The 12681-nt window shown below is 50.6% G+C and overlaps 1 protein-coding gene across 4 annotated transcripts in view; it reads left to right on the top strand.

The window, feature by feature from the left end:
• LOC144099016 (uncharacterized) overlaps positions 1-12681 on the top strand; it is a 225875-nt gene that overhangs the window by 190718 nt on the left and 22476 nt on the right. Inside the window, exon 1 of one of the 4 annotated variants that reach the window (XM_077632009.1) lies at positions 6121-7120. The exons of the other annotated variants lie outside the window; for them this stretch is intronic. The gene's annotated coding sequence lies outside the window, so the exon portion shown is untranslated. Of the gene's footprint in view, positions 1-6120; positions 7121-12681 lie in introns of those variants that run through there. 4 annotated transcript variants of the gene reach the window in all.

Genomic DNA, 12681 nt, shown 5'->3' on the forward strand with positions numbered 1-12681 from the left:
TTATTGTAGCAAGCGGCGTCATCAACCGCACGGCTCAATACGGGTGTGTGAGTTGGCACTTTAGTCAGTCTTTCGTAGCCTATATATGCGCGAATACCGCGCTTTTTGCGTAGTTTTGTAGCGAGGAACGTCTTTCCCTTTGCGAGTTCTTATCAAAGTACACACATCCTGACGTCACGTGTTGACGTAGTTCGCACTACATCTACTGTAATTTTTGTGCACCTAATCCATGGCTGTAGTGTGAACCTATAGGGATCTTCACCCCGCGGTTTCACGTATGTGCGCATTATAATTCACTGCGCATTATGCGGCGTTAGTGCACAATGCATTGTTTTAGCAGTAAAACATAACTTCGAATTAATCCGACGCGGTGGCTGAGTGGTTATATGGCGCTCGGCTGCTGGCCCGAAAGACGCGGGTTCGATCCCGGCCGCGGTGGTCGAATTTCGATGGAGGCGAAATTCTAGAGGCCCGTGTTCTGTGCGATGTCAGTGCACGTTAAAGAACCCCAGGTGGTCGAAATTTCCGGAGCCCTTCACTACGGCGTCTCTCATAGCCTGAGTCGCTTTGGGACGTTAAACGCCCATAAACCATAACTTCGAATTAGGTAGTGCGATGTGCTTTCCTTTTTTTTCGCTATAATTTGGTTTAGTTTTGGTTTATGGGGGTTTAACGTCCCAAAGCGACTCAGGCTATGAGAGACGCCGCAGTGAAGGGCTCCGGAAATTTCGACCACCTCGGGTTCTTTAACGTGCACTGACATCGCACAGTACACGGGCGTCTAGAATTTCGCCTCCATCGAAATTCGACCGCCGCGGCCGGGATCGAACCCGCGTCTTTCGGGCCAGCAGCCGAGCGCCATAACCACTGAGCCACCGCGGCGGCTCGCTATAATTCCTATCTGCTTCCACTGCAGTCACAGCTTTCGCATCGCTCACGCACCCTATACACAACTTCTGCTCTTTGTTATTAATGACCGAACTAAATATACTGTAGGTAATAAAAGGAGCTAAACGTGAAGCGAACACTGCTTGTTTTCGGCCATTCATTCGCCTTCCATTCCACAACAAAGCCAGCCTGCCGTATACCGCGAGGTCGCCAGAGTGGCGTGCAACGCGGCAATCTATGCAGCGCCCAGAACATGGCATTCGGTCGAGCTTCGACGCACATTTGAAGCTATTCGCTTTCTTCCTTTTTCTTTACCTTCTTCATCTTCCGTCGTAGCGTGAGAACGTTGCCGATGTGCAGGCAGGCGGAATAGCCCTTCGAAGAGCGCCGCGCCATTCTCCAAGCACACAGAGTGGTCTCACGTGGGTTCCGCGGGTCTGTGATTTCGCCCCGCTTCGGTGGCCCGAAAATGCGATGCACTCGAGCAGAGCAGCAGCCCCCCCCCCCCCGTAAATGCGCCCTTCCGGCTCTGCTTGCTAATCTGGGCCCCGCGCTCTACAGAGTAGCAACCGTACTCTCGTTCGATTCGAACTCGGTTCCTGGGAGGGACCTTTCGTTCCGCTGTTGTTCCGAGCAATTCGCAGGAACGCTGTTTGATTTCAAACTGAGCGCGGAATTGGAACAGACTCATTCAGTCTCGTCGCCTGAATTCGTTTCAGAGCATAAACTGGCGGAAGGGGAAAGTCTCGGTTCGTTTTTCGGCAATCCTTGCACCTGATAGAGATGATTTCAATACGCGCGCGGTCTGCATTACCGGTTGTTCATTTTTTAAATTTTCGAGATCAACGTTCGGGAAAAACGGGTTGCGAATGCACCCCAAGTGCCGCCGATCAGTTTCTGAAGCACGGATGAGAAAAAAGGAAAGAAGATAACTTATTCCGGAGTGGGGAGCTTTAATTTCAAGGCGGCGAAGCTGCAGCTCGGCTGAACGACCGTTACCCTGGCCTGGAGGGGGGGTTTTTTACTTGAAAGACAGGGAGGTTGGCTTGAAAGATATCTGACCCGCTACTCTGCACTGTGGAACGGGAAGACGAGAAAAAAGAGGATCACGATGGGGGGTGATGATGATGGGAGGAGGCAGATGAAAAAATACATAAAAAATGCACACTTTCTAACATCACAAACGCGAGGCAAGGTCCGTGTCGCTTAAAAAGCGTGAGAGCGCTCGCGTTGCCTGTACAGTTTTCAAACTATCTGGCCAAGCGCCGAGGATAAAATCCTCAGAGAGGAGCGATGTGTCCATAGACCTCAAAACAGATGCAAGCAAAAGTCATTCACGTGTATATGCTGGACACACCACTAAAACATGTTACATCTATGGTCTCTTGCACGCCACATGTGGTACAGTCCGGGGAGTCCGCTTGTCCTATTAAGTGCAAGTACTTGCGCGTGAAGGCGACGTTTAAACGTAATTTATGGATTACACATGCAATAGGGCGTGGTATTCCGCGAGGAACAGAAAAGGTCATCGCCGGATCTAGCCGGTTAAGGCGTATGTGTCGAGTATGGCCTGGAACTTCACGCTAGGACAAAGGGAAAGGGCTTCGATTGGGAGATCGGGATGCAGTCAACCCTTCACGCGGAATGCTAAGAGCGTTGCGGTGATTGTACAGTCGAATCTCGTTATAAAGAAACGGTTTATAACGCAATAATGGATATCCCTTTGGAAGCTCGGTCAACACGGGCTATAACGAAGCTACGGCTGTAACGAAGTAATCGCCGGGTCCCTTCGACTTCGTTATAACGAGGTCCAACTGTATAAAGATGTTCATCTGCATCCACTGATACGCCTGAAGACTAAGCGTGTTTGTTTAGTACTTTTCAACGGACTGCTATGAACGGACCATACATGGTATTGCATGTATGCGGGTGTGCTCTGAGACTTGTGTACTAAAGGCAAGCTTGCATGAAGGCGTATCGCACATTACAATAATCGTTCCATGCACAATACAATTCGTGTTGGGTGGTCATCACCTGCAGCCCTGTTGTGCTGCCTTGCGGCTACTCGTTCACTGTTGGCGAGAAAGACGACGGGGGCGGCCGTATACCGGGGACTGGTGCAAAAGCCCTCGACTGCCGCCTTCCCCCCCCCCCCCCCCCCCCCCCCCGCTTCGCCGCAGGTAGGCGCGCCCGGCACATCCGTTGTTTTTAGCAGGAATCGTTTCTTTGCTCCTTCGTTCGCTTGGCCTCGGAGCATTGCAACTTTACGACTTCGCCGCAGCGGCGTGCCAAGGCGTACTGCGTGCGTGTTTCCGGTCAAGTTTCTCACCTTCGTATAGTACTGCGTGTACAGTTGAACCTCGCTATAACGAAGTGTAAGGGGTCTGGTGATTACTTCGTTGTAGCGCGTGTTGACAGAGCTTCGCAGGGGAATCGTCATTCCTTCGTTACATCCATTATTTCGTTATAAACCATTTCGTAATAACGAGGTTCGACCGTATATTATACGCACGAGTCGGCGTTGTGCACAACCTATTTCCTGTGGCGCCCTGCCTAGCATGGGTGGGACCCCGTGCCCTGACTGACAAATAATGGTTTGCGCATACGACTTTCACACACGAGGACGAAGAAACGAAACCGATTTCCTTCCTTCTTTCTTTCTTCCTCCCTCTCTCTCTTTCTCTCTTTCCCTTTCTTTCTTTCTTTTCGGGCGCAACTCGTTATAACGGGTCGGCTCGGCGCCCTCGGAGTCAGCGCGCATTGTGCAACGAATGTGCGCGAATTTCCGTGCATGCTCCTCCGGGACGCAGCAGGAGGGAAGCGAAAGTCTGCCTAACTGTGGTTCCGCCGCGAGTGCGTTGCGCCGCAGACCCCCTGACACCTGCCGGCGAGGCACGCGTGACGGGTGAAAGTATCCGAGGGCGATTGAGCTCCGTGCTTCCGGCACGAAACGGCAATGCCGTGTGGCGAGGGGACGGCGGATGATTGGCTTCTGTATAGATTCAGAAAAGGGTGCTGCGCGCTTTCCATTTTAAGTGTTTTTTTTTTTTCGGATGAAAGCACGGTTTGTTTGGATGCTTCCAGCGCTAATGGGAGGGCAAACAAAAAAGGATAAAAAATTTAGGTTGAAGATGCGGTGGCTTTTGTCATGTACAAGAAATGAAAATTGATTTTGAGGAAACGAAATGACGCAGTATCTGTCTCGCTCATCTTCGGCGGACACCTGAACCGCGCCGTAAGGGAAGGGATAAAGCAGGGACTGAGAGAAGAAAGGAAGAAAGAGGTGCCGTAGTGGAGGGCTCCGGAATAATTTCGACCACCTGGGGTTCTTTAACGTGCACTGACATCGCACAGCAAACGGGCGCCTTTTGCGTTTCACCTCCTTCGAAACGCGGCCGCCGTGGTCGGGTTCAAACCCGGGAACTCCGGATCAGTAGCCGAGTGCCCTAACCTCCGCTGTCTATGTTCCCTGTTGTGGCGCTTCTTCGTGAAAAACCTAGTATGTTGTAGTCACTATTCGTTGAGGCACTATCTCTAGATTGAAGACGCTTAATTATACTTTTTCTCTACTATTCTCTTACTCTAATTACCTAAACGCTACTGAATTAGTATATGCTCCATATAAAGGAGCTCATACTTCTGCATCCGTCTCCCATATTTTCGATTTCTATTTCTGATTGTTTCTTTTTAGCGTGAGTTTTTGCGTATTTTTTTTCATCTATGGAGCGTCCGAAGGTGCAGCAGTGCGATCCATATATCCAGCGGTGAGTGCAGTACGAACTCTGAAGATTGAGAAAAAGGCGCGGCTCAGGACGGACTGCAACTCTGAATGGTTTATGACCCGCATGTTGGCAACTGACGTCGGCAATCTGCGTTTAGTTTTAACAAGCGACACAAGAAGCGGGAAGGTCGCAAACCGGTCGCTAATTGCCCGAGAGCGCGCTGCAGCTCGTGGGGCCGTCGCAAATTCCAGGCGCGCTGCATATAGTCGTCGCCATGGCCGTTCGATCATGTTTCGCAATCGCGTTTCGCGTCGCCCGTTCGATCGCCGAGATATCGGACGTCGCTGGCGTCTTCCTCACATACCCTATGGTGGCGACACGGGGCCCAGCGTCCGTTCAACGCCAGGCCTCTCTTCACCCGGTCCTTAGGTCGCTTTCTACCTCCTGCTATCGTCTGTTGTCGTCCGTTCAGCCGCTTTGATTGCGCAGCTGAAAAGCCGGAAGCAGTTAACAAGAATACAGCACACATTCCGCAGACATTGCGACCTGACTTCCTGAATTCCACTTTGCAGGCCGGGCGTAAGGAAAGTCACTTCTCTTTAGTATTATTCCCCCCCCCCCCCCCCCCCCCCCCCTCCGAGTATGCTATGGTATGCAAACTTGTTTTCCAGTCCCACTACGGATATCGACCGTGAGCCGACCCGGCCTTGCACTGTTGTGTAAGGAACGGTGTGTTCCATTCGTCTTACCGTCACGGGGACAGAGCCTACTGGAATTTTCCTTTGTCCGTAATTGAAATGTAATGAGACTCCTCTGGCACCTCCTCGCCTGAATTGTTAGATTAGAGCAGCCTCTCCCTCTTCTCTACCGGAGCTTGTTTACTCCCAGTTCGCTTCCGTCGACGCTTCGCGACAGCGAAAACAAGCGGACGGCTCCATTTTTCTCCGCGCTTCCCGCATACGCCTCTGTCCTAGCGCGCCTATCGTCTCATCCTTCATCTTTGTTTTCATTCCTGAATTCTATTTCTCGCGCCTCATCAGAGGCGCGAGACCGCCGCGACCATCCCTGACCTCGCTTCCAGGGAGGAGCTGTTCTGAGACCGGGCAAGAAAAAAAAAAGATAAAATCCCCCCCCCCCTTTTTTTTTTCGGGGCCTCCGCGCAGTCACCCTTCCCACTTCTCGTTCATTGTTCGTCCGGGCAGAGCTCCGCTGCCGGCCTCGCTTCAACGCGTCGCGCACGTAATCCGCTACGCCCCCTGGCTCTTCCGCGGTGCAACAACTCTCCCAAGAAGGCGGTCACCCACACCACGCTCCAGGGGTCTCCCCTCGTTGTTGTTTGTAGTTGTTATTGCCGCGAGAAGCGTCTCGCACGGCGGCCCTACTCGGTCATGCAACGGAACCGCGTTCGTCGCGGACACCCCCTCCTCCTTCGGAAGTGGCACGAGCGTACAGCAGCGTACACACTACGCCGCGGTCCTCTCCCCGGCGCGCGAGCCAGCTGCAGCAGCCATGGGCGCGGCCGCGCCCCGCTCCGGCGGCAGGTGCGGTCTTCGCCTTCGCTTTTCAGGCCGCTGCGTGTGTGTAGGCGCTGCCTGCGCAGTGCAGCAACGTTTCGCGCTGCGCCTCTTGACGACGACGTTGCGAGCATACGCGCTTCTCTCGGCGACCAGCGCGCTCTCAGCAGCAGCCGACAGCAGTCGCTATCGAGCAGACGAAGGCGACACCGTCGTCTGCTACTGCTGCTGCCGCTAGCGCTGCGTGGACGTCGCCGGAGTGGTGTTTTGTCGGTCGGCTGCGAACAATCGTCTGTTTTTTTCTTGTGTGATTTCTTTCCTCACTGTATACCTTTCCCCGCCTTCTCTCTCTCCCCCTCCCTCCCTCTGCCGTCCCTGAGGAGCGTACAATTGTTGTCCCCGGGAATCTCACAGCTGCTGTGAACTTTCGTAATACTTTTCTTTTTTTTTTAATTTTTCTGCCCCCTGTCTTGTCGCCGTTGTTCCCGCGACGCCTCTTGGAGGAGGGCTGGCGGTCGGTCGGTCGTTCGCCGCCGCCGTCGCCTCTCCAACTGCGCGAGTGCTGCTTGTGCTTATTATTTTTTCTTCTTATTTTCGCTCTTCTCTCATCTCCTGTTGCTCGATCTGCTTTTTAACTGGGTGCTTTTTTTCTTCGCTGCCGCCGCTGGTGCTGCCTTCGTCGACGACAAGAAAGAATCAGCCGAGTGGCTTCGTCGTTGCAGCGGTGCCAAGTGGGTTCTTCTGTCGCGTGTTGTGTGCGTGGCGCAAGCGCGTGTGTTGCCTGCTGTGGCGGCACTTCTTCCGTTTCGGAGTGGACGTCGAGTCTGATCAGACTGTGGCTCGCGAGGACTTCGACCGCAGACGCGCGCATCTGTGTGGTTCTGCATAGCAGAAGCCAGCGCCGCGACGAGAGGCCGGCTCTTTCGTTGACCGTTGGGATTTTCGTCGTCGCGGGCATGGATAGTTGAAAACTCCTCATCGGGACTTTATCGTGAGGTGGGTACGGACGCTATCACCCTGTTGTTGTGTACAAAAGCTGGAAGTTCCGCGTATCTCTTGTTCTTGTCGCTCATATATGTGTCAAGGAAAATCAGCGGGCTTCTGTAACCGAACCTGTGCACTTAGTGATTTGCAGTTACGTGCTGTAACTGAGTGTTTTCTTATTGTTTCCGAATTCACTGGCTTCGCATGTGAAGCTTGCCCTTTTAAAAGGTTGGATCTGTGACTTTTTTCTTTAACTATTGCAATAACAGCGAACTTCCCCGGCAAATGTTGTCTTACTTTCACTCTTGCTATAAGTCTAGAATCACTTGCATACGTACCTATCTCGTTCTTGTCTTCCCAGATAATGAAACATGGAAAAGCTCAAAAACGCGTTTTTTTTTTCATAAAACCACCTTATTCTTAACTTCGCTGCTGGACACCCTTGCCTATTGGCTCGAGTTTTTTTTTGTTGTTGTTGTTGTTGTTGTTGAGGACGAAGTTATTCAAAACGCATTTCTTGTAAGCGGGGTAAGGGTGTCGCATTTCGGATTTTCATACCAATAAAAAAGAAAGTAGAAACAATAAACTGTCGCCTTTGCCCGTGCTTCTTTGCCGGCCCTGATCATTGTTCTCGGCGAGTGACATATTTCCCGTCTCCCTCGTCTCGGGTTGCGTTGACGTGGCCTAGCTGTCACCGCGCCTGCCATCCGCGCGTGCTGCACACTTGCTGCGCTATTTACCGTTAGCTCGTGTTAGCGCGGCGATCAACTGCGTGTGTTTGTGATTCATGGAGCGTTTCGGTTTCACCGCGTGGCATGGTTTCTGCGCGTATCGGACATCTCGCTAACGTTGCAACGCGGTGTATGATGTACAACGCACTTACACAACACAACAGACACACATCTTTGTATAGCAGCTGCTTTATTTCACTTGTCGTTGGTCTGTGTTGTGCATTTGTAGCCCGGGATAAGCGTTTAAATGAGTGCTTGCTGATATATGGGCGCTTGATTGGCAGGTTGCACTATCTTATCATACCTTAGGCATAAAATTATTATACGTATTCTTCTATGCCTCAAAAGTAAACTATGGAGGCTAAAAGGAACGTGGTATGGAGGGGCTGCTGATAAGTGTCGACCATCTGGGACTTTCACGAAAAATGTCCTTAAACGCGCTTCCGTCTTTGAAATGTCGCCCGTTAGTAGTCGACTGTGCCACTTGCTTTGAAAGTTAAGTTAGGTCCTGGTAGAAGCAGCTCGTTTGCATGCTGGAGGTGAAGTGAAAAGAGCAATGACTGGGGCGTGGTGGTACAACCTTTGTCCGTAAAGTTCCGAGATTGAGCCCATTTAAAAAATGCGTTTAACATAGAAATAATTTGTGAACCACCCTTCGAAATAGTGTCCCTTGCAGTCTATACACAGCTTCCAACGCTTTTTTAGGTCTTGGGAGCAGTTGGAAAACGCCTCTTTTGCAGTGCTGTCAGCTCCTTTCTCGTGGCGTCTTGAATGGCCTCCACGCTCCCCATCCAGCGACCTTTTAGGGCTCTCTTCACACGACGAAACAGGAAAAAAACACATGGGGAGAGGCCAGGCGAGTATGGCGAATGGGAAGTACAGTAATGTTGTGCTTGGCGAGAAATTTTGTCACGCTGAGAGCAGTGTGCGGCCTTGCGTTATCGTGGAGAAGACTCCATTGTCCAGATGCCTCCAGGTGCATCACGCATGCGTTGGAGCATGCGGATATAAAACTCCTGATTCACCGTCTGCCCTTGTGGGACGAACTCGTGGTGTATGACACCTCTGGCATCGAAAAAAACTATCATCATCGTCTTTGTTTTGGTCTTCTGTCGCCTCAGCTTCCTCGACGTCGGAGAGCTTGTGGACCGCCATTCGGCGCTCTGCCTCTTTGTTTGAGGATCGTATTGAAAACACCATGTTTCGTCTTCAGCAATGATGCTGTCGGCGAATGCAGCATCCCTCTCTGCCTCGGAGAGCAAATCAGCGCTCACTGATGCCCGCGTGTCCTTCTGGTCCTGTGCGAGGGAGTGCGGCACAAGTCTGGCATTCAGCTTTCGTTTCCACAAGTTCTCACGCAAAATTTGGTGGAACGTTGTCTTACTAATGTCGAGAGCATCTGATAGCATGCGGTCTGTAATGGTGCGGTCTTGCTGTACAATTTCCCTGATCTGAGCCACGTTGTTTTCATTCCGTGAGGTTGAAGGGCGCCCCTGCCTTGTGTCCTCTTCCACCGACGTTCTCCCCGAAACGACCTCTTGTGCCACTCGAAAACTCCCGCCCGCGAGAATATCTCGTTGCCGTTAGCGTCACGAAGGAGCTCATACGTCTGTGTGGCTGCCTTGCCAAGCTTTACACAGAACTATGTTTATACGCTGTTCGAGGTGGACGTCCATCTCTACGCATTCACCCACAGTAGAATGCGCAGACGACTAGTGGCAACGTAGTTTTTTACATGTAGTGCCATCTAGTGGCTCCCACAGCAATTAACATAAATAGCTCAGGCTTGCCCGAGAAGATGGCGCTACACATACGCACCAACATTTGTTTTGGGGAATCAGTTCTAGAGAAGAAAATAAATCAGTCTCGAAACTTTACGGACAAAGGTTGTATTTCGTCTTATAACCGAAACACTAGTGCTAAAATGCACAACGGGACAAGGGAGAGAAGGAGCACTATACGGCAGCTGGACGCCGCTCTACTAAACGCTGTTTATTTTGGCATCGAACAGAGATTCATATGCACAACTCGACTTCGTAACATGAAGAAGAGAAGAGGCCAATCAAATGCAGGCAACGGCCATAAAGAGATAACCCATGACTACATGCGGAAAGATCCAGAAATGAAAAACTAAATTCGTGCACATCACTGCAACGCCTGCCGATATGGGGAAAGGAAATGACGCAGTATCTGTCTCATATATCGTTGGACACCTGAACCGCGCCGTAAGGGAAGGGATAAAAGAGGGGGTGAAAGAAGAAAAGAAATAGGTGCCGTAGTGGAGGGCTCCGGAATAATTTCGACCACCTAGGGATCTTTAACGTGCACTGACATCGCACAGCACACGGACGGCTTAGCGTTTTTCCTCCATAAAAACGCAGCCGCCGCGGTCGGGTTCAACCGATAGTACTTCAAAAACTCAATTTTCTTCCCTAATATCAATCTGTTCTTGGTGGTGTATGCATGCAGTCGAGCTTGTGGGTATAAGTGACTGTTCAATGTCAAAAATAAACAGCTGCTAGTAGCGTGGTAGGAGTGAATGCCGCCGTATTATGTAAACAGAAATGAGTAAAAAAAAGGAGTAAGCTGTCCTCCATCGCACTCCCTTTTATAAAAGGGAGTGCGCTAGTGGAGCGTAATTACTCCCTGTTTATTCCTATATAGGCATGATCGTGTTTGGACTGCTATAGCCGCAATAGCTGATGAGAATGCCGCTCAGAATGAACGCTACAACGGCAGAAAAACGTATCAATCTGACGCAGTGCGAGCTATGCAGGGCAGCTTACGTAAGCACTTCGGTTTCCTGGTAGTTTGACGAACGGGGTCGTTCGCCCTGACACCCGCACAGCTGGTGGTGGCGCATGTGCGCTGGCCTGAAAGCGGCTCTCTTACTTATGTTAGTTTTCTCTCCCTCTCTCTTTCTCTCTCTGAGCACGTGCATGGTTGGCTCAGTTTATTCTGAGGAAATTTCAAGTACGGACGGGTTTTAATTTCTCTTACCAACTGTACCGCCGCGATTACTGGAATCAAAATGAACCCTTTCCCCTTTTCTAGAAGGGCAGTTCCACGCCCACAGGTCACGTGGCCGCTGACGCGTGGGCTAGAAGCTGATCACGTGATCCCGCGATTGTGACGCCTATCTTGCGCAGTGCGTACTGTTATGCTGCTGGTACGACAACACTGCAAACTGCGCAAGCCCACGTGATTTATATGTTCAGTGCAGAGAGAATAATAATAATAATAATAATAATAATAATAATAATAATAATAATAATAATAATTGGTTCTTGGGGAAAGGAAATGGCGCAGTATCTGTCTCACGTAATGTTGGACGCCTGAACCGCGCCGTAAGGGAGTGAAAGAAGAAAGGAATAAAGAGGTGCCGTAGTGGAGGGCTCCGGAATAATTTCGACCACCTGGGGATCTTTAACGTGCACTGACATCGCACAGCACACGGGCGCTTTAGCGTTTTTCCTCCATAAAAACGCAGCCGCCGCGGTCGGGTTCGAACCCGGGCGCGGAAAGAGCAGCAATACCCAAATTTCGTCGGTTGTAAGTTGTAAGTCTTCCACGAATGTCGCTGAATTTCTGGGCTCATGTGCTGATATCACATTGTCAGCTGGCAAGCTGCACGGTCTTCCCCAATTGATTAACTGAGCAAACTTTTATTGGGCGGTGGGAGGTTGGGAGGGTCCAGTATGGGGCCACCGAGTCGGTTGCGCGACCGGCCCTGCTGGTCAACTGTTGTTACTCCTCCAGACTTGATTAGCAGAGCAGTAGTACGTCTCCCGGCCCTCTCAGTTATATAGGTGCGATGTTTAGGGGTATGCTTGACAGGTGAGGACACTTCCAGATGATGTGGTAGAAATTGGCTAGTTCTCTACACCGATTGCACAACGGGAAGACGGTGGGGTTGATGAGATTCTGTCGCGTGGTGTGTGCGTTTGGGGGGGGGGGGGGGGGGATTCGTCTGACCTCCGGTTAAGTGTCTGATGTGGAGGGGGTAAAACAGCGTGGTTGCTCTGTTGAAATTCTGAGTTGCTCTGTAGGCATTGGGTATTACGCCATATTTTTTTTTAAGCCGTGAGAGAGCCCGACTCCTAAATTAAATGTTCGAGCGTATCTTTGCTTGCCGCAGATTTTGCGTTTAAAATGGGATAAAACTTCGGCCGCAGTCAGGCGAAGGCGCTTAGCTTACAAGTGTACGAGCTTCGGGCTGGCAGTAAATCCGTTATTAGTTTACTTTTTTTTTCCTTGCATTTGGCGCTCTGTCTTTTTTCTCTATATTTCAGTTGAGTGCTTAGCAAGTAGCGCTTCACCGTGGAAAGGTTCACGTCAGCCGAAGCAAGAACCTTCCATATATTGAAAAAAAGACTTATATGTGCTGGACACATATACGGTGTTATTGGACACAGGTGGTATCCTGCACGCCTGCTTGTGGGTCCCATGCATGTAAATATAGGATTGATATAGGTTTTTTTTAATCGAACTGCCGCTTACTTTCCCCACCGTTTTAAACTTATCAATTTTACGAAATCTTTCGAAGCTGCAAATTGTCACCTGTAACGAGCATGGCGAGAGAGTGAAGCATTTGACCATAAAAGTAACAGAGAGGTTGATTTCAGCAAAGAAGCCCAATTGCTCCAGCATATACTTAGCGGGGTATTTCGAGTTCATCGATTCGCGATCAGAGAGCTGAATGGCGATGGGAAATGGAGGTGAAATAAAGCAAATATATTTGCACGCTCTAGAACCAAACACCGGTTCTCGAGAGGTTATCCTGGTCGTAAAAGAATTTCATTATTTTTCTTTTTCTGCGTGTTCCCGCATTATACGATCCGC

Source organism: Amblyomma americanum, chromosome 7 (genome assembly GCF_052857255.1).
Source record: "Amblyomma americanum isolate KBUSLIRL-KWMA chromosome 7, ASM5285725v1, whole genome shotgun sequence".
Lineage (NCBI taxonomy): Eukaryota > Metazoa > Arthropoda > Arachnida > Ixodida > Ixodidae > Amblyomma > Amblyomma americanum.